Consider the following 25,718-nt stretch of genomic DNA (forward strand, 5'->3'; position numbering starts at 1 on the left):
CTTAACCAGACGCCAAATCTGCAGGCACATGGATAGATAGACGGTGAGGCTACGTATTGATATAGGGAATCTTGAAGATGATGTAGAGTGAAATAAAAAAAGCTTTTGTGCTTATGATCTGGGGGGAAATATTGATCAGAATAAACATGCTCTTTATTTCAACAATGATTTAGAGGCACTAAGTGCTCACTACATCCCAAGCATTGTGTCAAACTATGTCATTAAAAAGGGTCAAAATGGGACTTTTTACTGATGAGAAAAACTAGGCTCAGAGATATTATAAAAACTTGCCCAGTATCACACAACTAATAAATGGAGGAGGTATGATTTTAACCTAAAATCATGCTTTTCCACCATGTCTTATTACATCCCAAAGAAAAATATTATTTAACATTTTATATTTTTAAATTACAATATTTTATATTCCAGGTATATAACATATTGATGAGACATTTATATACTTTATGAAGTGATCACTTCGATATGTCCAGTATGATTTCTAAATAAAAGCACTCCTTTCCCCTTGCCTGCCTGCCTTTCTTTCTTTCTTTCTCTTTCTTTCTTTCTTTCTTTCTTTCTTTCTTTCTTTCTTTCTTTCTTTCTTTCTTTCTTTCTTTTTTTCTTTTTCTTTTTTTTTTAGAAGAGAGGAAGGGAGAGGGATAGAGAGCTAGAAACATTGATGAGAAAAAAACATCGACCAGCTGCCTCCTGCACACCCCCACACCCCATACCAGGGATGTGCCCACAACCAAGGTACATGCCCTTGACCAGAATCAAACCTGGGACCTCTCAGTCCACAGGCTGACACTCTATCCACTGAGCCAAACCAGTTTTGGCTCTCCTTGCCTTGCAATAAAGCACCAGGGATGATATTGGATTTCCATGGTCTAGATCAGGGTTGGGAAATGCCTGGCCCAAGAGCCATAAAAGGCCTGAAAAATCATTTAGTGTGGCCCTGCCAAGGCAACCATAGGTGGGACTCAAAATTCAATAAATCTAGGAGCTTTTTCATAGCAACATAAATTTATATTAAGTGAATTATATTAAATGAATGATGTTATAAATATCCAAATGACCCTTGGCAGGAAAAAGTTTCCCCCACTCTTGGTCTAGAATAGATGATAAAATTAAAACTATGATCTAAGCATGATTTTAACTGGGTCTGTTGGGTTTACAAATTATGGTCCACTAACTGTTTATAGTCTCTAGGTAAAATGACCTAACTTTCCCCAGAAGGTGGTAATTGTACAACAGAGAGATCCCTGGAGCCAGAAGGTGGGTTCCATCCCTGACTCTGCAGTTTACTGGCTAGAAAATGGCACCTTCCATGGATGTTGCAGGGGTTAGATGAGATAATATATGCATAAGCACATACAGACAGAGTAGGTATGACTATGTAACCGGATCTATGAGAACAAAGACCTCAGTGGGATGCAGTGATTCCCACTGTCTTCTCCAACACTGTCTGCAGAATGTTCCTTTCACAGCGAGGAGTTAATCAACTGCATTTGCAGCCAGAATTCTAAAATACTACAACAAATAAAGGGGCAGCAGCTGGGCAGTGATTTTCTCCAAGGCCTACAGTCCGGACCCTGGTGTGGTTAGTGTGTTTCAGGGACAGAGGTCTCTTCTTGGTTGTGTCACCTAGCACCATGTGACCTTATCATCACCTTCCCCTCCTTGACCTCTGTCTCATCATCTCGAAATGAAGGCAGATGCCATACTCCCTGAATTAATGTTATTTGCAGTCTTGTTATCAGATCACTTCTAATTAAATCAGCTGGGCAGCTTGGTAGGACTCAGATCTCACTCAGTTCCCAAATTAGAAGCATGGGCAAAGGATCTAGGAATCTGACTTTTAACCACTTCCCACCAAATAATTCTAATGCACACAAATGTGAGAATCACTGACCTAAGTTCCTTTTCAGGTAAAGAATTCCAAGTATGGGGGTGGGGAGGGGGCAATGGAAAGATATGTACACATATAATACCTTAATAAAAATAATAAAAAAAAGAATTCCAAGTAGGCCAACGCTTTGTAAACTTTTATGCATCCCTCTGAGATCTTGTTAAATTGTTAAAGTGAAGTAGGGTATGATCTGTATTACCACTGAGCTCTCAGGTGATGCTTCTGGATCCTGGAACACATACTAAGTAGCGAGGCTTTATGTGACGTGACACAGTCATATAGGTTGATTTACATTTTGAGATGAAACTAATATAGGAAATGACTCAAGGATGAGAGAAGTGCATATGCATGATTTGCTTGAGTGAAGAGTTCAGTTGTTTGACCAGCTTTGGGTGATGTAGGTCCTTATCCTAGAGAAGACACACATTTGAAGACAGCCCACTTGGTTAAGTCCCCCACTCTGTCATTTCCTAGACATGTGATCTGCAGAAAGTGATTTACACTTTCAGAGCCTTCGATTCTGAATCTGCAATGGCAATACAATACCCACTTTGTAGAGCTGCTGCAAGCATTAACTGTGATAACATATATACAATTTTCAGCCTTGTGCAACAATATCAGACCCTCTAGATTTTCTGAGGACCCTCCCTAAGCCTTTACTTAATTCCCTGCAGGAGACGGCTCAATAGGACTTGCTCCTCTTCCACAGACACCACCACCTGGAGAGCAGCCGTCTCTTCACCATGAGAAAACACTTGGACTTCCTTGGGCTGCTGAGTGATTTATCACACAGCTGCTCCCCTGGACGTGGAAGGCTGATGGCAGCCCTGCCAGAGACAGATGGGAGAGCTGCAGTCCAGTTGCTTGTCAGCGATGTTCAGAGGACACATTTATAAGGCTTTTCACACTTTCCTGGCACCTTCTGCCATCAGCCAAACACCGACCAGAGGCAGCCCGCTGCACACCACATGCAGTCAGGGAACACTGACTGCACACGTGCCAGCCGGAGCCCCCAGCAGGGCTTCGTCTTTCTCTCCTGCCTCCTTTCATTACTTGTCTCTGTGTAGTTGTGGTCAACATGCCACCCAGCTTTTATGCTAAGTCCTTTTAATTTTTTTTGACAAGCACTACTGCCCTTTCTCTGGAATAACTCATTAAACATGAAATGAATTGCAGTAATGTGGAGTTAATGTGAAGAGTTTTCAACTCTCTTTATAGTCATGTAGATGAGTGTTATCAACAAATATTTCTTCAGCAATTGCAGCATCCCAGGTGCCTGAGGAAACCAATAACCAAATCATTTGTTAAGCTTCTTGCTCAAGCTATGGGAAGCAAATCCTGAAAATTATTTTTTCTCAAGTTTTATTGTATATTGGAATCACCTGGAGAGACACACAGGCATGCTAATGCCTAAATCCTAATCCCAGAGAATGTGATTTAAAGGATATGGATGCAGCTTTGGGCAGTGGGAATGCAACCAAGATTGGAAATTAATAAAATCTACCCAGAATTTTTCCATATTGTCTCAATTTTTAATCAACACCAGTTTTCAAGAATATCCTTTATAAAACTTTTTGACCTACATAATCTATGTTAAGCCTCAAAACAACCCCATGAAGTCATTCTAAATTTGTTATTATTTTATTTGTATATTTGTACATTATCCTCAACTTAGGTATTTTATTTTATTTTATTTTTTTAAATATATTTTATTGATTTTTTACAGAGAGGAAGAGTGAGGGAGAGTTAGAAACATCAATAAGAAAGAATCATCGATCAGCTGCCTCTTGCACAGCCCCTACTGGGAATGTGCCTGTAACCAAGGTACATGCCCCTGACTGGACTCGAACCCGGGACCTTTCAGTTCGCAGTCCGACGCTCTATCCACTGAGCCAAACCAGTTTCGGTATCAACTTGGGTATTTTAAAAGATGGAGCCAGGAGAGGACAAGTTATATCCTTAGATAGGCAGCTGGTAAGGGCAAGGATAATCCTTGAACCCATGGATCCTGGCTCCCACTATTCTTATTTTTATAATATACTTTTATTGATTTCAGAGAGGAATGGAGAGGGAGAGAGAGACAGGAACACCAATGATGAGAGAGAATCATTGATTGGCTGCCTCTTGCATGCCCCATACTGGGCATGGAACCTGTAACCCAGTTATGTGCCCTTGACCAGAATTGAACTTGGGACCCTTCAGTCTGCAGGCCGATGCTCTATTCACTGAGCCAAACAAGCTAGGGCCCACTATTCTTTTAATTACTTTGTAATGCCCTTAATTCAGAGTTTGTCATTGACACCATTTACTGGATCATAACACATCTTTACTTTGAATTGCATAAACATTTAAAACAAAAACTCTCTGATTTCCTTATTGGCATATTTAAGTAATATTAATAAGGGAAGAAGGGCAGTGCTAATGAGAATATAGGGCCCTTTCTGGACTGATGGCCAATACATGCACTTGGCATATATGTAATGTGTTAAGTGCCAAGAGACATTTGACACATGCTGCTACTTATGGGGGAAATCAATGAATGCCAGCCAAAGGCTAGACACACAAAGCTCATCTCCAAGTACCATAAATCATCTCAAAAATAGACCATAGCATTCTTCCTTCTGTGATGAAAGACATTCTGAGTTCTTTGGAAGGTCGCACAGATCCTTATTTGAAGACAGAATCATCTGTTGATTCCCATAAATACAAAGATTAGTTTGAAGGGTGGTTGTTCAATCAAGCCAGTAGGATAATACATTGATTTGGAGTCTCCATACCCAAGTTATTTTTCATTTTACAGGAAACAATGCAAATATTAAAAACAAAACAAACAAAAATACACACTATAACTTTTTGGAGACATGAAATTACCATTTACCCACAACTCCTTGAGTGTTTCATTAAGATTGCCAGGAAGGAATGGAGCAAGATTGGCTGATAAAACTAATTCTCAGCATTCTCTCTCTCTCTCTCTCTCTCTCTCTCTCTCTCTCTCTCTCTCTCTCTCTCTCTCTCTCTCTCTCTACCTTATCAGGGAGCCTGAAGTGTAGGTGTCACGCTTGTTTCTCAGGCCAGTACCACAGCTAATGGTAAGCTTATGGTCAAAGAATGCCTAGTGATGCATGTATCAGCAACTTGATCAGCTTAGGACTGCTCATGGTGTTAGTCCAGTTAGGCTTTAACAGACATTTTTGTTGCAGAAAGACACCATCCAATTAAACTACTGGTCATTTTGAAAACAGCTGTTTGAATTAATTTCAATATACAGTTTGCAAGTTTTCTCTTATTCTATTCAGTTTATACAGGTGAGGCTATAGCCATAAATGAACCTATGCTGTAAATGAAGAAGAGATTGTGCACATTAAGTTTACAAATAGGAGTGTTAGAGTTACTAAAATCACTCTAAAAGCCCAAGAGTTTTTGAACCTGAAAAAAAAAAAAAAGACCATAAAAGGTACCTCTTAGCCAAACCTACCAAAACTAACCATTAAGTGAATCCTTAAGTGCAATTGAAAGCTCATTCTTGTCACAGTTTCTCACATTCGGAAGCCCTGGAAACAGGTCTCCAGATTCAGACCTTGCAAAGCCCTTTCGAGATGATGACCCTTCGGCAGAACCTCCTACATAACTGTGGGGGCGAGGGCAAAATGTGGCTCTTTTGTTAACCTGCTAACCGAGCGGGACATATAAATACATCAAACGTAAACAATATTGGGAACGGGCAGGACATATGAATACGTCCTGGAAATATATGTTGCATCCTGAGAGGGACGGTATATATTTTTTGTAATCTTTATAATTGTTTGTAAAATTTATAATTTTTTAATTCGATGTTTCCATTTTTTTGTTGGTATTTTTTTCTATTTTTTTGTAATTTTGTATTTTCCTTTGTGCTTTATATATAAATAAATGAAAATATATATATATATATCATTTATTTTAATTAAGTATAAATAAAATAATAATAATATGAAATTATGTCCTCCGGGTGTGATGTACTGACTCGTCCTAGTGAAAGAGTACGCGCCCATTACAGGTTGAGTAATTAAAAAGGGAACTCCCCGGTTAACAGGTTTTAAACAATCATTAAGAATTTAAAAATGATGACAGCAGAGCATTAAAACATAAGGTCCTGTGTCAGGAAGCAGTCCCTACTCCTCAGGGCAGCAAGACCCCAACTGTGCTCTCCCAGCTGCCCTTTTACTGAGTCTTTGGGAGTACATGGCACCTCACTATGTGTTGCCAATTGTTATGTAGGCAGATGGCTCCGGCTGTCCATAGGACATCTGCAGGGCAGCAGCCAAAGGAACATATGATGGAAAGTGAATGTAGCATGTCTGTCAGGAGTAACAGTGGAAGGCAGAGGTTTTGTACAGCTGTTACAGAACTCAGACAAAGGACAGTTGGCTACTGTAGACCCTCCTGAATGCCAACAGCATCCAGGGGAGAGAGAGCCCTGGATGTTCTCACCTCTAAATGAGTTTATGTGGCAGCATATTTTGAGATATTATTCCAATCTACCTACCTACCTACCTACTTACCTACCTACCTACTTATATACTTGCATAGATCTATACTCAACTTTTTAATATTTCTAGCTTTCCCCACCAAACCCAAACTAACAGTTGTTTCTGTATTCATTGTCAGGGGATAGAGCTGCCAGAACAAAAAGATCCTAATAGTTATCTTGGATTTAGATACACAGCCTAAGTTCCACAGAGAGGAGTGGATTCAAAGCACCGAAATTGTCTGGTCAGAACCAAAAAGGTGGGACTCCCCCAGTTGGGAATCAATTCTCCTGGTTTCAGAAGTGAGAGTGAGGGAGGGAGAGTAAGAAGGCCAGTGTATCCCTAACCAAGAGGACATATTCCCCACCTCCCAGGAATGGCTCCATGGACAACAGGCTGATAGAATGAAAGGCAGGTTTGGTCCCAAGTGGGGGCTAAGGTCACTTGAAAGCTCCTGTACTTCATGGGAAGCACAGAATTGTCAGCAGAAAGCTTGCTAGAAAAGATGGGGATATCTCATTAGCAACTTAAGCAGCCTGATGATGGAAGGTCAATGACCACGTGGTGTGAAATGTGACCCTCCATACCCATTCTAACATGCATTGTTTTGCATAGGATTTCAGAAATCACTGGGATGGGAGGAAAATAAGAAAATGACTGAAGTTAGGTTTCCCAGTCACTTGGTGGGAGGGAGATTGAGAGCAGAAATTAAATAATAAAAAGGAGTGAGTTTTCTCATATACCCATGTTTTTAGGCTGCAGTTCAATCTAATTACTCTGTGATCCTACTATTTCCCAAAGCTCAATTGGTTCCCATTGCTTTGACACTGCTCTCCCTGATGGTTTTTACTCTTGAATTTGGTTTTCAATTTAGACTTTCCCAGAAGAAAGAACATGTTTGGACTGCCATGAATATTGTATTTCTCTTGGCAACAAAAACTCTCAGTATAAATGAACAAAATTGACATTGTTCTGATTTATAATTTTGTCAGTCTCTTGTGAGTTTGGTTAACATAGCTCAATTCCCTGGGACCCAACCACATGGATATGCTGTACTGACTTGATGTCATTTATGAATTTGCAAAAGAGAGGGCCATGACTCTACTAAGTTACAAATGCCCTGTGAACTTCCATGACTGAAAAGGTCCTGACCTCTTTCTATTGGTATTTCCTGTTGAGAAATAATAGCATAAAATTATAAAGGAATTTATTTTAAAGCAATGTTAGCATAATGTAGTAGTTACAAGTGCAGCCTCTGGAATCAGATTGCCCAGGCTTATCAAAGTTTGGCTTTGCCACTTGTACAAATTATGATTTAGCAGGTTCAAAGAAATCTAATAGGGACTGTTGTAAGAAATAAAGGCATTGATACATGTAAAACATTTTGATCAACACTTAGCATCTGTTAAGTGCTATATTAATCACTGTTTCTAGCTTTATTGTGGTTGTTATTTTAGTTGTTCCTTTTCATCGTATGTTCCAATGCATGGGTATCATTTCATATTACACATAATTTACATTCTTCCTTTTGATCTAACACTGTACCATACATACTTTATGTATTTCTATGGAGTTGTTAATTACTTTTAATAGTATAATTGAATTCACAAAACAGTTGAGTATTTATCTTCAAATGACTACACTATGTATCAGGGATATCAAAAGAATGATAATTTAGAAAATTTGGTAAAGGTGATAAGCAGGTAACATGACAAGAAAGAAATGTAAAAAGCCAAAAGAGAGACTTATCCTAACAAAAAGCTAGGGAACACAAATTGAAGTGATTATTACTATTTTTACCTGGCAGATTGGCAACAATAAGATGTTGGCAATATCCACTTTCGGGCAATAGGTACTCCCCTCTCCTGCTGGCCAAGGGTAAGCATGGTCAGCCATTTAACTATTTATATTTAAAGTTTGCAGCCTTTCTACACCCAACAATTTCACTTTTCTATATCTGCCCTCAAAAAAATACTTGCTGTGTGCTTCAGGAGATAGAAACAAGAATGTTGACTGCACCATTTATCACCGTGAAAATTGAAGATCACGTCACTGCTCAACAATACGCAGAATGGTTAAATAAACTGTGACATACTCACTTAAAAAGAATGTGTTCTATCTATCAATACTGAACGGAAAACTTCCAAGCTTGTTGCTAAGTAAATAAGTAAGCAAACACGTTGTTAATAAGTTGCAGAGAAGAAAGTAGAATGAGAGAGCATTTTTAAAACACGCACCCTAAATAAAATATATAGCTCTAAAATGTGTATGTGTAAGAATAGTATATGTGTGTATGTACGTGTGTGTGTGTGTGTGTGTGTGTGTGTGTGTGTGTGTGTGAATATATTGAAAGATGTCTGGGAGAGTCCATACTAAACTGTTAACAGTGGCCACCTTTAGGCAGAAAACGAAGAGTGGTCAAGGGGGACTTGAGCTTTTTCTGTATTTTTAAATGTTTTTAAGTGTTCTTTATATAAGTAAGGATGAACTTTTAAAAATTAAAAGATGAATAAAACAAGGTTCTTGAATCCCACCGTTAGTATTCTATTGAGTAGTTGTATAATTATTTATTTAGCCATTGACCTATGTTTGGCAGTTCAGGTTATTTCCATTCTTTTACATTATAGATCTTTATACTCTGCAGCTTCTTTTTCTTCTGTTGATTTATTTCTCTGGGATAAATTCCAAGAGTGGGATTACTGGATAAAATAGTATAAACATCTTTCTGGCTTGTGATATATTTTTCCACATCGCTTTCCAAAAATGCAGCGCTTCTCTTTCCCCATCATTACTAGAGAAAAATGAGCGAGCTCTTTCTTCTACCACCTGGCACCCATCTACTCCTCTCTTGCCATCTCCTCATTCTCAGGAATGGACACTTTTTGCTTCAGTTTTCAACCTGTTTTGGAATTGGCATTTCATCGAGGACTGTCAGCTCATAATCTTTCTCCTATACCTGCTTTTGTATAATCCTGAAAGACAGATATGCTTAACATTCTCATTTTACAGATGAGAACACTGAGGCTCACAGAGGCTGAGTAACTTGCCTAGTTAACAAGTGGTAGATCCATACTTTTAAAGTCATGTCGCTGTCCTCTCTCTGTATCTGGATGTGATTCTCTACCAGTTTGATGTGAATAGAGTTGGTGTGAATCCAGACACCTTTTGCTTCCACTTAGGGTGCACTCTGTCCTGGCTTTCCTGCTCTTGGTACCAGCCCATGTTTGTAGCCGCTACCTTTCTGCCTGTGTCCCTCTTGTTGGCTTCATTCTCAGATTTTCAATTTGAATTTCACATCCTTAAGTTTCTATCTGTTTCATCAACTTTAACTGAAGTAGATGAAAGTTAGACCCATGTCTCTCATCCTTGGGGAACTTAAAACAAAGGGAACCAAACAAGCTGAAGCCTGGACTGTCCATTCCTGAAAATCCAAATTCCTTGATCTGGACTATAGTCTGGGCCTGGGCCTGGAATTTTTTTCAATGTTCCCTGAGAACTTTGGGGTAAGAACCTCTGCCCTAGATAGCATTCCTGGTCCCTGTCCCCACTACCTCAGGTTTAGGTAGCAACATGGCTGGGTTTTGTTTGTTTTGTAATAACTGCACTGTCTCTCTTGGCTTTTACCACCACTCACAATCATTTGCCTTACTGTCATTCTGCCTGTCCTGCTCTGTCTTTGTGTCCTTCTCTGTCCCTTAGCAAAAGCACCTCAGAGCCCTTGCCCTTGCTATTGCTACTGCCTGCAACAGCTCCCTCCTTTTATCTTAATCCTGTCGAGCTGAAGTTTTACTTCCTCCACACAATTCTCTTGTATCACAGCCCACACAGGAGCCTGCTTCTTCAAAACTGCTATTTCAGTTCTCTCCTGCTTCCTTCTAGTGGCTTTTCTCTAATGACAGAAGGCAGTATATGGTTTTCATGTGTGGACAAGAGGAAGCCCTCTTAATAGTAGTTAAGAGCACAGGATAAAGAGTTAGGAAGGCTCCTATGTCAAACTTCAGGCTGTTACTTAACCACTCTTAAGCCTCAGTTTTCTCATGTATAAATTGAAGATAACAGTAATATATATATATATATATATATATATATATATATATATATATAACATGAAGCTTTGACAAAAGTATATAAAGTACTTACATGCTAAAATGCTACATGCTAAAAGTGTGATACATACTATTAAAAATGGAATTTACTCTAATAAAAGAGAAAGATGCAAATTGACCATACCGTTGCAACACCCACCAGCCAATCAGAGTGAATATGCAAATTAACTCATCAAAGATGGCCAGTTAATTTGCATACACAGGCACTGAGTGGAAGGGGGTGTTCTGCAATACCCCAGCCACTTTGGGGCCTCTGGGCAGAGAGGGAAGGCGGAAAGGTGGCTCTGGTCTGGAGCAAAGGCGGTGCTGGCAGCCAGAGGAAGGAAGGCCCATTCTTGCATGAATCTTCATGCATTGGGCCTCTAGTATATAATAATAGATGGATTTCTTTCAACAAAAATGGTGGAGTTGAGAATTTATGCATCCCAGTGAGCTATTTCTCATATCAACTGCCCCGTAACTATTATATGAAAGAATGGAAAATGCCCACTTATTCTGATGGTGCTACATTGCCCAGATATTTTCCAGAAATCTTCTTTTGGAGCTGCCTGCTGAGCCCATTTATGAATCAGAAAGAAAAAAGGGCCCCATTACTCTACTCTTTGCTTCTATTTACCAAAAAAGGTAATCTCCAGTTTTATTGTCCACTTTATTTATTAGTGTCGGTGTCCAATGACCTTTGCCTATCTTTTTAAGTTAAATCTGTCCCAAGAAGACAAAGATACCACTAAGATTATGCACAAAAAGTGTTATGGATTCCTAAGGGAGTTTCAGAACAGAAATTCTCAAAGAAGTTCCTCAAGGAGAATGTAGATAATTTGAGAATAGGAGCCTTATCTACAAGTAGGGTTCTTACCCTGGAGTTAACTGAAGTTATTTGCATGTAACAGACATTTGTTGTATATATTTTTTCTACATAGAGGGTCTGTTACTTTATTATTTTCAAAGGTATTTATGACAAAATGGGATAAGATTTAAAAAAAAATACTTCATAGGTGTCAAGGCTCGTAGGAGAGTGCTATAATCTATATATATATGCCGGCACCGGTTTGGCTCAGTGGATAGAGCGTCGGCTTGTGGACTGAAAGGTCCCGGGTTCGATTCCGGTCAAGGGCATGTACCTTGGTTGCGGGCACATCCCCAGTAGGGGGTGTGCAAGAGGCAGCTGGTCGATGACTCTTTCTCATCGATGTTTCTAACTCTCTATCCCTCTCTCTGCCTCTCTGTGAAAAATCAATAAAATAAAAAAAAAAAAAAAAATAGTTGTGTTATATATATAAAAGGCTAGTATGCTAAGTGTCTGACCTTCTGACTGGTTGCTATGATGAGCATTGACCACGGGGGGTAGATGCTCAATGCATGAGTGTCTGTGATGTGCACTGGCCATTTACAGAGAAATAGCACTGTGGACCTGGTGCCCACAAAGCAACAGTCAGCTTTCCCCAAGTGGGACATAGGTCTCACCACCACCCTGGAGCAGCAGCCTACCAAATGGCAGTCAGTGCTGCTGAGACCCCTGTGGCATAAAATGAAGCCTGTGGCCCAGCCCAGCCTGGAAACGTTGGCTGTGGGTGACAGGTAATTGCATCACTCAGCAATGTCTGGCTTCCTCTCTCTAGTGATGACTAGCCTCCTTGCTATTTCTTCAGCCCAAGAACATGACTTGCTTTATAGCCAGGTACAAACATTTCACACTTTAATCAAATATCTGTAAAGAATTTTCCCATGCCTCATCTCGTTTGATCCTCACAGAAGTCCTGGAGTATGTAGATAGGAGACTGTGGAATCCTACTTTCTTTTCATTAGCTGGAAAACAAAGAAAGCTTAGAAACTTGAACTGACTGAAAAGAAGTAAGAAATGGTGGACCTTGAAAATGACTTCAGGTTTTCTCATTGCACAGAATATAGTCAAACACTGCTGCAGTTAAATATTTTACCCTTTGTTCTCCCTGTGTGATCTACAATAATAATCTGCTTCGGGTTGATATTTACTGCTGTGTTGCTAACAATTACCTGAAAGAGAAGCTTCACTGGGCTGGAAAAAATTTAGCTACATCACAGGTCAAATTAAGCAAGTTTATTCTATATTTATAAAAGGCTAAGTTGACTCTTACATGCACGATACATATAAAGCTCTCTCTGGTGCCAATCACATGCATGTGCTTCCAACTGTCATTGTCGATTGTGAATTTGGTTGACATTTGTATTATAGCGAAAGGGCAAATAGTGATATTAAAATATTTCTTCTAATTTATTTCCTTTTAATGTGCACAAATTTGTGTACCTGGCTACTAGTGTTAATAATAAATGTAAATGTTTAGAAGATTAAAAATGTGCTATCTTTTATTTGCTAAAATGATGATATTCATCTACTGCTATATCACACATTGTTATTTTTATTGGTAGGAGATTGGTTTGAGTGAAATTATAAACATTTCCTCAGCCCCTCTGCCTTGACATCACTTGTACAGGTTTTCACAGACAGCTGCTGGTATTCTAGTGTATGGGATGTGACCTTGGAACAAAAGCTAGTTTTACTCTTTGAATGAAGAAGATTGGATTGTCAGGATTGATAGAGTGACTTTTCGGTTATGTTAGTGACATATTCTAACACATTGAGTTAATTCAAACAAATGACACTGGGGATATTAATGGAAAGAACTGAGAAGTTAGCTTTCCATTGCTTTTCTTTCAGTTCCCAATGCTATATTTTTAGAAGCATTTATTTTAAATGGAGAGAGTCCAAAGGAGAACATAGTTATCAAGGTTAAAAAAGACAAAATATGAACATGGAAATTGGAAGAAGGATTATTTTATCATTGTATTTTTATCCAGGGACATGCTGGTAAACTAGCTCTCTAGGGGGAGAAAAACCAGCCCTGATTTTTAGTATATACCAATTTCTGTGGTGTAAAAACCTGCCACCATGGACAATTTCATGCTACCAGTGTAAGGCTACTGAATGAAATTGGAAAGAGATGCACATAATTTGTTCTTCCGAATTTGTTCTTACAAGTTGGCTCCAGTAAACCACGGTTTATAACACTCATAAACCTAAAGGTCCAGGAGAAGGGTTTCTATGGGAGGCTTAGTTGTACAGAAGTACCTTTTGGAAGGAGCTCAACTTAAGAGCAAAAAATAATTAGAAATTCTGTCAGAGGATATTGAAGGAGACTGAAATATGTATATAGTTTAAAACATATTTCTATTCCTCCACCCCCAGCCACTATAAGATATTTTTTCTCCCTTTTTTTTCTTCCTCCTCTACCTACCCCCAGCATTTCTTCCCTAATTAGACTGACACACTCTCTAAGAGTCCGTCCTTTACGAATTGATTGGTGGTGGGGTGGGGACAGGTTGGCTGCTCTCAGATGGACAGAGGAGGGGAGGTCTGGGAATAGTAGGACTTTTATAATTTGTATTCTGTCATGTTATTTTCCCATGTTTAAAGACAAAGAAAAACTTGATGAGGACAAAGAAAACACTTATAAAGTTTATGATTTGTGAATCAGTCAGTCTTTCTAAACATAACACTTTAGAGAGAAAAAAGCAGCATAAATATAAACCAAACCCTTTCATTTTCTTTCCACTTACTTATGGGCATTTCTTACTATATATCTACATTTCTAAAGCAATTTGACTAATCAAGTTTAAGTTAAAACCACACTAATTGTTTGTGTATCCCCACTGATTCTACTTTGGCTATCTGGTCAAACTTGCCATGTGACCATGAGCAAGTCATTTGCCTTTCTGAATTTGAGTTGTAAACTGAATTGTGTTTAAATTGTCTTTTAGCCAGAGGAGTCAGTGGCACTTATATCGAATTTAATAAGCAGCTTCACAATTTTCACTTATTAAATAGAATAATCATCTTTAATTTTAAAGTGTCATTGACCTACTAGTTTGAACAGGTGGAGGCATTTTATCTGACTTGACCAGTTAACCAGGTCTCTTCTGAAGAAGAGTGTATTCTTTAGAGTCCCGTTTTCTCTACTGGCTATTTTCGCTGCTGTCCTCCCCTGACTTTGAGACTCATCGATCTCTGGATTGGAGAAAAGTGCTTAGTATACATGAAGGGTTCTCCTCTGATGGTCATCAGCAATTCAAACTCTGTCTCTAGACCATTCCAGTCCATAATGATTCATATTCTATGTGTTTCCTTCTCTCTTTTTTATTGAGTTTACTGAGGTGATATTGGTTAAAAAAAAAAAAAAAATACAGGTTTCAAGTGTACAACTCAAGAAAACATCATCATCTGTTTCTTACATTTTGGGCCCATTGCCCAAAGTAAATCTCTTTCTGTCCCCATTTATCCCTCCTTTGCCCTTTTCCACCCCCACCTCTTTACATCTGCTATCACCATACTATTGTCTGTGTCTATGTGTTATATATATATTTTGGTTAATCCCTTCACCTTTTTCACCCAGCCCCCTAACCCCACTCCCTTCTGACAACTGTCAGTCTTTTCTACATATCATGCTTCTGTTTCTATTTTTTTTTGTTAAATTATTTTGTTCTTTATTTTGAATTGTGTTCTCCTTTTGTTCATTGTATAAATTCTACATATAAGTGAGATCATATGGTATTTGTCTCTCTCTGACTGGCTTATTTCACTTAACATAGTACTCTCCAGGTCTGCCCACACTGTCGAAAAGAGTAAAAGTTTCTTCTTTTTTCAACCAAGTATTCCATGGTGTAAGTATACCACAGCTATTTTATCCACTCATCTACTGATGGGCACTTGGGCTGTGTCTAGATTTTGGCTATTGTAAATAATGCAGCTATGAATATAGGGGTGCATATGTTCTTTTGAATTAGTATTTTGTTGTTTTTCATATATATTTCCAAAAGTGGAATCTCTGGGTTCCTTCTCTTTCTATCTGTTTATGACCCCCATCCCCTGCCTCTAACTCAGCACTCCTAGTGGTCTAGGGAAAGGACAAGGTGAGTGGGCAATAGGCATGTCTTTCTAAGCTCTTTGGTATTGTATCACTTGACTGTTACTTATCAAATACCTGATTGTCCAAGAGACTCCTGGGAAAAATACAACAATAGCTAATATTTATTGAATGCTAAGAACTTAATATACATCTTATTTAGTTTCTAACAACAGCATAATTTGAGCCCCTATTCTATCCATAAGGAAACTGAAGCTTAATAAAGTCAACTTATGGCCAGAATAAATGACAGAAGCCAGATATGATATATAATCCCAGGACCTGTGCTCCTAATCCTGACCCTTTTTTGTGGTTGTATACAAAGTTTCTAAAATAAAGCTGGGAGTGAAAAGCAGAAAACCATATAAAAGCTCTAAGATGGGGAGGATTAGATGGGAATCAGATTTCACAAGTTTTTCTAGTGAAAAAGAAAACTCAAACAGCTCAGATGAAGGGGGGGGAAACATAGTTTGTGACTTTCTCCTTTCATTTGCCTCCCTACCCCATCCCCTGAGCATCTTGCTCAGGAGCTATAGGCTCTACCATGGGATCAGGCCCTCCTATATTAAAGTATAGGTAGTTATCAGTGGGGATGGGGGCAGGGGGTGGGAAGCAGTCAAGACTGCTTTCCCCATTATTCTAGTTTTTTTGTCCAGGTATCATTCATTTAGATTTCTGAAGACTCACCTTGTGAGCAAACATTGGCAAAAGTCTATCACAAAAGTATTAGTATGTAGGACCTTCTCTACTGGGCAGAAAGACTGACTGTAGATTAAGACCTCATTTTTTTTTATCACCAAAAACTTTGAAACCCCTGTCCAAATGAAAGGAATAGAAAATGCCACATTGCATCAAACCTTTTGGAAGCTACAAAGACATGTATCTTAAATGGCACCTCCCTGAATTCTTCCATTTAGAGACTGGAGGTCTCCTTAAATGTGCTGGAAAGTTAAGAGCTGTCGTGTCCCACTCCCCCCTCTGCCCTCCCCCGCTTGACTTCAACTTCCACTTTGAAGATAATGGGAACATGATAGTGAGAAGCCAAAAGTCTTACTTTGGGGCTAGAAATTTTGTAATTGATAAGAAAGCATGATGGCACATTAAGCATGGGAAGACCTTGTCTCTCTAATAAAGATCCAGTGTGTAACACCCTTACAACCAAAGCTCACTGCTGCAGGTGCAGTGCCCCAGCACTGACTGCTGAGAGGGCTGTGAATCAAGGCCAGAGAGAAGTCTGAAGAGAGAAGCAGGGACTGACCTGTTGCCTCTGTAGCAACTTTTGACCAGCACGTGCGTCTTTCTTTCTCTCCCAATCTAGCCAGCAGCTATGCATCCATTTCTCTCCAGGACTCCACCTGGGCTGCTGATCAGCCCTGCCTTTATGATCAGGCCCCGTTGATAGGCCCAGAGACACTGACTGTCATAGAACTGACCAATCAGAACCAAATTGGCTGGCAGAGGAGGGCAGTTGGGAGTGAGATCAGGCCTGCAAGAAAGGATAGTTGAGGGAAAGATAAGGCTGGCAGGAGAGGGCAGTTGGGGGTGAGATGAGGCTGACAGGGGAAGGCAGTTAGAGGCAATCAGGTAGGCAGGCAGGTGAGAGTGATTAGGAACCAGTAGTCCCAGATTGTGAGAGGGATGTCTGGCAGTCAGATATCTCCCAATGGGTCTCCAATTGGAGAGGTTGCAGGCTGGGCTAAGGGAACTCCCCCTCTCCCCCTCCATGCATGAATTTCATGCACCGGGCCACTAGTCCTATATAATAAAGAGCTAATATGCAAATGGTCATTAACACCCTCAAGCCATCATGCTGTAATGACTCAGATACTCCAACACTGGGGAGAGAGGAATGGGGACCAGCCAGGCACAAAGGAGCTTGTGAGGGAAGAATGGGGACCAGCCAGGCTACAGCCCAGAAGAGGGACAAGCTGTCCACCCTGTGGTCCCAGGCGCCAGTGTTTGGGGCTGTGGCCCACAGAGGGTTAAGTCGCCTGCCCCATGGTTCTGAGCACCAGCAGCTATTCCTGCGCCTGTGGCCTGGGAGAGGGATAATCCATATGCCCCATGATCCTCATGGTCCCTGGCACCAACGGCTATGCCTGTGGCTGTGGCCCAGGAGAGAGACAAGCCACCCACCCTTGGTCCCAGGTGCCTGTGGCTGTGGCCCAAGCAAAGCCACCTGCTCACAGTCCCCTGCAGCTGTGGCTGGCCCGAGTGAAGCCAACCTGGGTCCTGGGTGCCTGTAGCCGGCCAGAGGGAAAGAAGCCCAGTCCCAGGTGCCTGCGACAGGCCAGTGGAGGGAATCCTGGGTCCTGGATGCGGAGCATGGCAGAGGCAGTTAGGGGCAATCAGGACAGCAGGGGAACAGTTATGGGTGATCAGCCAGGCAGGCAGAGGTGGTTAGGAAAATCAGACAGGCAGGCAGAGAGGTTAGGGGTGATCAGACAGGCAGGCAGGAAGGTGAAAGGTTAGGAGCCAGGGATCCTAAATTATGAGAGGCAGTCAGACATCCCCTAAGGGGTCCAAGATTGGAGAAGGTTCAGGCTGGGCTGTGGGACCCTCCATTTCATGCACAAATTTCAAGAACTGGGCTTCTAGTAAATAAATGAAAGGTGACTTTAAAAGAAGTTTTGACAAATTGTCTGTTTGATGTAGAGACTCAAGGAGAGAATAAGTTTTGTGCTTTAATGGATTAATGGATAAGAGAGGGTCCAGGGGTGAGTAGAGACCAGGGGCTTATGCATAAGGGTTTTACAAAACCTGAATCTTATATGACTTACAGGAGCACTTTCAAGAAAAAATAATATGAATGCAAAATTAGGTATACAGCCTTGGACAAAGCCCATGAAAGTGAGGAATTCTGAGATGAACCTTCTCTGGATGAGAGAGAGAAATGGTGAGCATCTGTAATAGTGTCAACAATAAAAATAAAATTAAAAAAAAAGACTATAAAGAAGTAGAAAGCCTAAATAATCAAGTTTAATAAATTATGCTACAGCCATCCAGTGAAAATCTAGAAGGCCATTAAAAATCACATAGCAAAAGAATATTTAATGCACAAAAACTAAAATAAAAAGGGGGGAAAAGGAAGAGTTGGGGGTAGGAAAGGGAGTAAGCTTTACAACTGTGGAACAGTCTCTACTGCGGCTACATTTCAGGGGGTTTTCAGTAAGCCAGAGCATTCTATTAGTTACCAGACTCATGTAAGAAGTTTAATCCTATCTTTAGGGGAACACAAATAAATACTTTTAGTAATTTTTTTCTAGCTGAAAAAAGAGATACACCAGTTTGAGAAATTCTACAATAAGAAAATGAGGGTTAGTGAGACAGATTCAAAGGGGAGGATTTGAATAGGACAGTAAAATGGAAAGGGATTAGAGGGTGTTTACTAGGTGGTGGGCAATAGTCAGAGAAAAGGCCACAGTTGTACATGGATCATCTCTAAGAAAAGAATGCCTAGAGGTGCCCAGTGCAACATGGACCACCATGTGGTTTCTTCCCAGAATCTGAAAGGAGAGATGAGGATAGCTTCACAGCTGAAGTTATTTTTCACTCTCTCTTCATTTTTCTAATTGTGTGTTTGTGTGTGTGTGAGTGTGTGTGTGTGTGTGTGTGTGTGTGTGTGTGTGTTAATTTAAATACTAAAGGCCCAGTGCATGAAATTCATGCACTCAAAGGGGGGTGTCCCTCAGCCTGGACTGTACCCTCTCATAGTCTGTGAGCCTTCAGGGGATGTCCGACTGATGGCTTAGCAGCCCTAAGCCATCAGTCGGACATCCTTAGCACTGCCACAGAGACAGGAGAGGCTCCACCACTGCTGCTGCGTTCATCAGCCATGAGCCTGGCTTCTGCCTGAGCAGTGCTCCCTCTGTGGGAGCACACTGACCACCAGGGAACAGCTCCTGCATTAAGCATCTGCCCTCTGGTGGTCAGTGCATGTCGTAGAGACTGGTCATTCTGCTGTTCGGTCAATTTGCATATTAGCTTTTTATTATGTAGGATGTTTTTATTGATTTTTTTTAGACAGAGAAGAAGGGAGAGACAGACAGAAACATTCATTGGCTGCCTCCTCCATGCTCCCTACTGGGAACTGAGCTCACAAATTAGGCATGTGCCCTGACCAGGACTCAAATCCCTGACCTCTTGGTACATGGGACAACACTCTGCTACCTATCTCCTCCTTTCTTTATTTTTTTCTAGTTATAGCAATTCCCAATTGTCAAATATGTGTCTACTCAAGAAATAAGAGACATTTGTGAGACATGTAGAACATTTTATACCTTGAAAATATTTTAATCTTCATCAGATATTTTTACAACTATTTTTTAGATACTTTGAATGTATGATTAAACTAAACTGATGATGTCCTTCCTAAACTCTGGGACAACAGGGGGTAAAAAGGCGGGATATGGTGCCAAGTCACCAAACTAGCCAGGGCTGTGGAGAATCCTAATTTTATGGAGTGGGGTTAATTTGGATGCTTTGATTTCTAATCATAAGAATATTAAACCCATTGAGCAGCTGACAGCCTGCAGTTAGACTGGAAAAGAAAAAAAAAAGTTAAGACTTTTAGTGCTGACAGCACAATCTAGCAATAAATTCTGCATAATTTAAAGTAATAGAAAAGGGTACCTTGAGAGGAAGAACTAATAGGCTTACAGAAGGGCCACTAGAAAACAAATATCTAAGCTTTAAACTATTTTACCAGAAACGAGCAACAAAATATATTGCAGATCAAATACAGATGGGGGAAGAGGGGTTTCAACAACAGAAGATTGGCAGGGGAGCTTGGGAGACGAGGAATAGGTTCTTTCTGTCCTGAGGGGAGGCCAGTGGAGGGTGGGAGGGCTGCTTTCTCTGAAGATTGGCGCTCAGCTCCTCATAATAATCATTAAAAGCAATGTTGCATGCCTACTCCCTGGCTCGTGTGAGATTGTACAAAGTGCCTTGGACCACAATACTCCTGCAGCAGGAAGGGAGTGTAAGAGGCAGGAAAGTCTCCTGACATTCCTGCCCTAATGCAGGAGAGGCAGTCTCTCCCTATGCTTTCATTCAGCCTCCTTTCCACAGAGTGGGGGTGAGGGTAGGGGGGTGCTAGGCAGGGGAAGGATATTTTCTAACATAATAGAGATAGGTAAGACATTCCTGATAAAACAGGCTGAAGTAGCATTCATAATTTTAGTCCAGGAGATTTCATATGTTGATGAGAAGCATGCCTACCTTCCTTCCTCTTTCCCCTTCTATCTATGTCCCTCTTTCTCCTCCCTCGTTTCTTCTTATATTCCAGGAAGTTGCTCAATTTGCAAAATCTGAAGTCATGGTTTTATAGAGTATTAGGTTTATCCAATTATTTTCTCATTCAATATTATACAGGCAGTAGTCTGTCAGAGGAGACCTAATTGTCCATCCATTCATCCATCCATCCATCCATCCATCCATCCATCCAGTAAATCTTTATGAATAGTCTTATAGGTGCAAGGTAGTATTTTTAAAACATCACAAGATATAATTCCTTTCATCAAGAAAAATATTGTCACTGAAACCAGTTTGGCTCAGTGAATAGAGTGTCGGCCTGTGGACTCAAGGGTCCCAGGTTCGACTCTGGTCAAGGGCAGGTACCTTGGTTGAGGGCACATACCCAGTGGGGAGTGTGCATGAGGCAGCTGAACGATGTTCCTCTCTCATCAACGTTTCTAACTTTCTATTCCTCTCCCTTCCTCTCTGTAAAAAAAAAAAAAAAAAAAAAAAAAAAAAAAAAAAAAGAATAAAATATATTTTAAAAAAAGAAAAATATTGTCCAGTTCAGCTAAGATAGCTCTATGGCAAACTTAAATTATTAAGTGACAACTGAGTAATACTGACAATATAGGAGATTACAAAAGACTTAGAACTAGCAAAGGAGGCTTAAAAGAGGAAAAGGGACTTGATTTAGAATCTGAATATATTTTTAATTGATTTTTTAGAGAGAGAGGAATGGAGAGAGATAGAGAGAAACATTGATGAGAGAGAAGCATCTTTGATTGGCTTCCTCCTGCACACACCCTACTGGGGATCCAGTCTTAACTGGGGCTGACTGGGAATCAAACTGGCAACCTCTTGGTTCCTGGGTCAGTGCTCAACTGCTGAGGCATACCCGGATTTTACTTTTAATCCTCACCTGAGGACATGCTTATTGATTTTAGAAAGAGCGGAAGGGAGGAAGGGAAAAGAGAGAGAGAGATTGAGAGAGAAAGAGAGACAGAGAGAGAGAAAGAGAGAGAGAGAGAGAGAGAGAGAGAGAGAGAGAGAGAGAGAATATGAATATATCGATGTGAGAGGAAAACATCCATTACCTCTCCTACATGTCCCCACTTGGGGATCAAACAGCAACCTCTTGGTGTACAAGACAATTCTCCAACTAACAGCCACACTGGCCAAAGTGGAAAAATTTTGGATATCTTGAAGGTCTGAAAAAAGCCCTTTGAAGAAAGCAACCCCATGGAGGCCTATGTGTATGCTATGGACTGAATATTTGTGTCCTTCCAAGATTTATATGCTGCAGCCCTAATTCTCAATATGATGGGGCTTTTGGAAGGTATTTGTTTCATGAGGATGGAGCACTCATGGATGGGATTAGTGCCATCACTAATTTGTGTTTCTATTACATCTCAATGAAACTTAAAAATCTGGGTCAGTTTCATGTTCTTTGACTTGGCAGCCATTGCTATTCCTCTTTATCATGATTTTAAAACACTTGTGCAGCATCTCTAATCTGTCTCCAGACTTTCTCCTTGCCACCACATGTGGGAGATAGGAATATAACATTGTGAAGTAAAATCTCAGAAAAACATCATAAAAGCAGTATGCTCAAAGAGCAGTATGCTCCATTGGACAGATAAAAATTCATATTGCCTATATCAATAATGGCAGTAGAATTTTCCAACATTAATTTCCTAGTAACTGGAGATGTGGAATTCAAACTGAGCCAGCCAGCTAGACATTCCTATAGCTTCTGATTTAGTAAGGCTGAGGTAGAATTCAGAGAATTTGTGTATTAAATCAAGATAAGAAACAACAGCATTAGGATTAGGCAAAATGAACATTTTCATCCTTGCCTCCTCTAGAACCCGCTGCCATCAGCAGGCTGCTGTCCTCTCTTCCTCTCATATACCTCCTCTCCTCACTTGTCTAATTTCCACCGTGTGAATCAGGGCGATCCACCCATTGCAAATAATTCCACCTCTCCTCTTATAACTAACCATCTCTCCCCACTTTATTTCTTCTCACCTGTCTCCAATCACTATAGCCTTCCTAATCCTTGAGTCAAAAACAATTGGAAGATCCCAGACTAATCACAGAGGTATTTCCTTCTCTGGGCTCTAAGTCACTACATGTGATGAAGGCCTTGGGGTTTCAAAACAGAGATTTATTTACAGAAAATCAGCTCCTTTGCACCGCACAGGTCTCTGTTGTCAGTTCTCTGGTGCGGCACTTGCTTACTACATTGGACTCATCTATGGACAACGAGTGCTATCCTGTTTTGGTTTTAGGGAAAGTTTTTAAGGCTTAGAGCAAAGTTATTTTTGCCATCCACATTTCTGAGAAGATATTTTAGATAAGCAATTCACCACTCTCTTTGATCTCAAGTTATCAGCTTCAAAGAATAACATTTTAAAATAGTTTTTATGTGGTTTCTATTAGTTTGCCTGCCTTTCATGCACTGAGGCTTGTTTTAGGATTTCTCTTCTGTTTTTTGAGCATTTTTGTCAGATGATCAAGTTATATGTTTGTCTTTTGTGATAAAATTGAACAACTCATTTATAGAAATAACCCAGACTTTATTGATTATGGTGTCAGACAGTGGTAAAGTGAATGCATTGCTCTTCTTTATGTGGCATTTATGAGAGTATGGAGTTAATTTCCTCTCACTCTTCCAGGAAGAGCATTGTCTTTGTTTTGTTTTGTGTTTTTTTCCCTCCCCTTTATAACTGCTCTTAAAAAAAAATTCCACTTTATACATTTAATATATTTGGCAGGAGGGAAGATGTTAACATTATTTCTTTTACGTAGTAGAGGTTAACTTTTATGTTCTTTTTGTCAGGATCAAGGAAAAAATGGTGTTAAAGGGAGAACATTTGGACAAGGGGCATAAATATGCCTCAGAGATCCACTCAAGAGTACATAATTAATTTTTTTTGTTTGTTTACTGTCTGAGATATGGTAAAATATAGTAGGCATAGTAAAAAAAAAAAAAAAGCAGTAGTAGCACTAGTTTCCAAATTTTGCTTTTCTATCCATATAATCTTGGGCAAGATTCTTTATTCTTTTATTTATTCATTTATTCATCACACCAGTATGTCTTGAATATCTTCTATGTGTCAGGCATGGTAAAAAGCACTGAGATTAGAGGAGTAGAACACAGTCCTTGCTCTAATAATGTGTGGCTGACATGAGAATGTGATTCATGGATCTCAAACAAAACATTATGCTCCTTTTGTCAAGTAGTAGGAAATACACAGCATTACTCATGAAATAATCTTTTCATTTAAAAATTTTTATTAAGAAAAAATTAAATCATTTGCATAAAAAAGAATACTATAAATGTCTTCACCCTTCTTTAACTCTTACCCAATTTATTCAGTGAGTAAATAGCATGGGGGAAGGTGGCACCATTGTAGATTAAAAGACATATAACGTGTTGCAGCTTCACTAATAGTGGAGAGTCTTGGATGGAATAACTCTCCCTCCAATGGCAATTATGAAATTTGGACAATATATTTGTAAAATTTATATTAAGGAACTGGAGAGTGATTCAAATTAAAACTATATGAAAGTCTATCCTTTTTTTAAAAATAATATATTTTATTGATTTTTTACAGAGAAGAAAGGAGAGGGATAGAGAGTTAGAAACATCAATGAGAGAGAGACATCGACCAGCTGCCTCCTGCACACCTCCTACTGGGGATGTGCCCGAAATCACTGTACATGCCCTAGACTGAAATCGAACCCAGGACCTTTCAGTCTGCAGGCCGACGCTCTATCCACTGAGCCAAACCGGTCTTGGCATGAAAGTCTATCCTTGAAAGAAGAATTACATGAGTGAGATTTGAAGATTTGCAGGCTCCTGTGTACACAAGCAGGAGCAGCAGAAGCCACCATTTTGTGGCAGACAGAGCAGAAAATTAGAGGGATAATCCAGGAAGGGAGAGAGCTGCACAATGGGAGAGCCCCAAACATACACGTATAAAGTCACCTAAAACTCTGGATGATTGCTAAACCATACAAAGCTAGGGAAGACACCAAGGGGCTTTGAAAATTAACAGTGGCTGGAAGCTGAATGAATTGAGTGGAGAGTTGATTTGCTGCTCACCAAAAGGAAGGTAGAGTTGAGTTGAGTCCAGCCAAATAGACTGTTTTCTAAAATAAGAATTTACTCATCAGAACATAAGAGAATACAGAGATATTACACTGTATAATTCATAATGTCTGGTTGCCAATCAACGATTACTAGATGCAGAAAGAAAACATAAAATGTACTTAAGAAAAAACAAACAAACATGGAGTAAAAACTGTTCCCAAAGGGATTTAGGTGATAAAACTTGCACACAGGAACTTTAAAGCAACCATTTATAATAATAAAAGTGTAGCATGCAAATAAACCAAATGACCAAAAAGTGGAACAACCTTCTGGATGACCATGCTATGACACGCACTGGTGCCAGGTCAACCAAGGTGGGTGTGATGAGATTGGTCATGGGACAATGGTGGGCCTTCCGACCAATCGCATTGTACCTGCCTTGGTTGGTTGCCATCTGTGCAATGCTACCCACCCCCCGCCGCCACATCTGGTCACCTCCCTCTGCAGGCAATTACTGGCCACCTGCAGAGGGAGGCCCTGGCAACACTCTGCAGGGCCATCAATGTGGGGGAGGGGTGTATCCACAATCACCCCAAAGAGGGAGGCCCAGGCCACCTGGCCAGCAGCCATAGAAGGAGACCAGGCCACCTGGCTGGTGGTGCTTGGTGGGTGGATGGGGCCTCCCTATGCAGGGTGATTGGTCTGGGGACCCCACAATCAATCACCCCACAGAGGGATGCCCAGGCCAGCGATGCTGTGGTGGTTGGGCGGGACTGACCAGCAATCGCTCACAGAAGGAGGCCCAGGTCAGCCAAATGATTGTACCCTATGCCTATCACCTGCAGAAGGAAGTGACTGGTGGAGGGGGGAAGCAGTAGGGAAGGGGCCAACTGCCAGCAGCAGGGTGAAGGAAAGCCCTGA

The 25,718-nt window shown here is 40.4% G+C and overlaps 1 long non-coding RNA gene across 1 annotated transcript; it reads right to left on the reverse strand.

Annotated features, from left to right (window-relative positions):
* Positions 1-2,039: 2,039 nt before the first annotated feature.
* LOC123651579 lies at positions 2,040-4,848 on the reverse strand. The gene is made up of 3 exons (XR_006740386.1): positions 4,781-4,848; positions 4,430-4,596; positions 2,040-3,185 (listed from the first exon to the last, which is right to left on the reverse strand). It is a non-coding gene; the product is annotated as an uncharacterized LOC123651579 (long non-coding RNA).
* Positions 4,849-25,718: the final 20,870 nt, after the last annotated feature.

Source organism: Pipistrellus kuhlii, unplaced genomic scaffold (genome assembly GCF_014108245.1).
Source record: "Pipistrellus kuhlii isolate mPipKuh1 unplaced genomic scaffold, mPipKuh1.p scaffold_m20_p_1, whole genome shotgun sequence".
NCBI lineage: Eukaryota > Metazoa > Chordata > Mammalia > Chiroptera > Vespertilionidae > Pipistrellus > Pipistrellus kuhlii.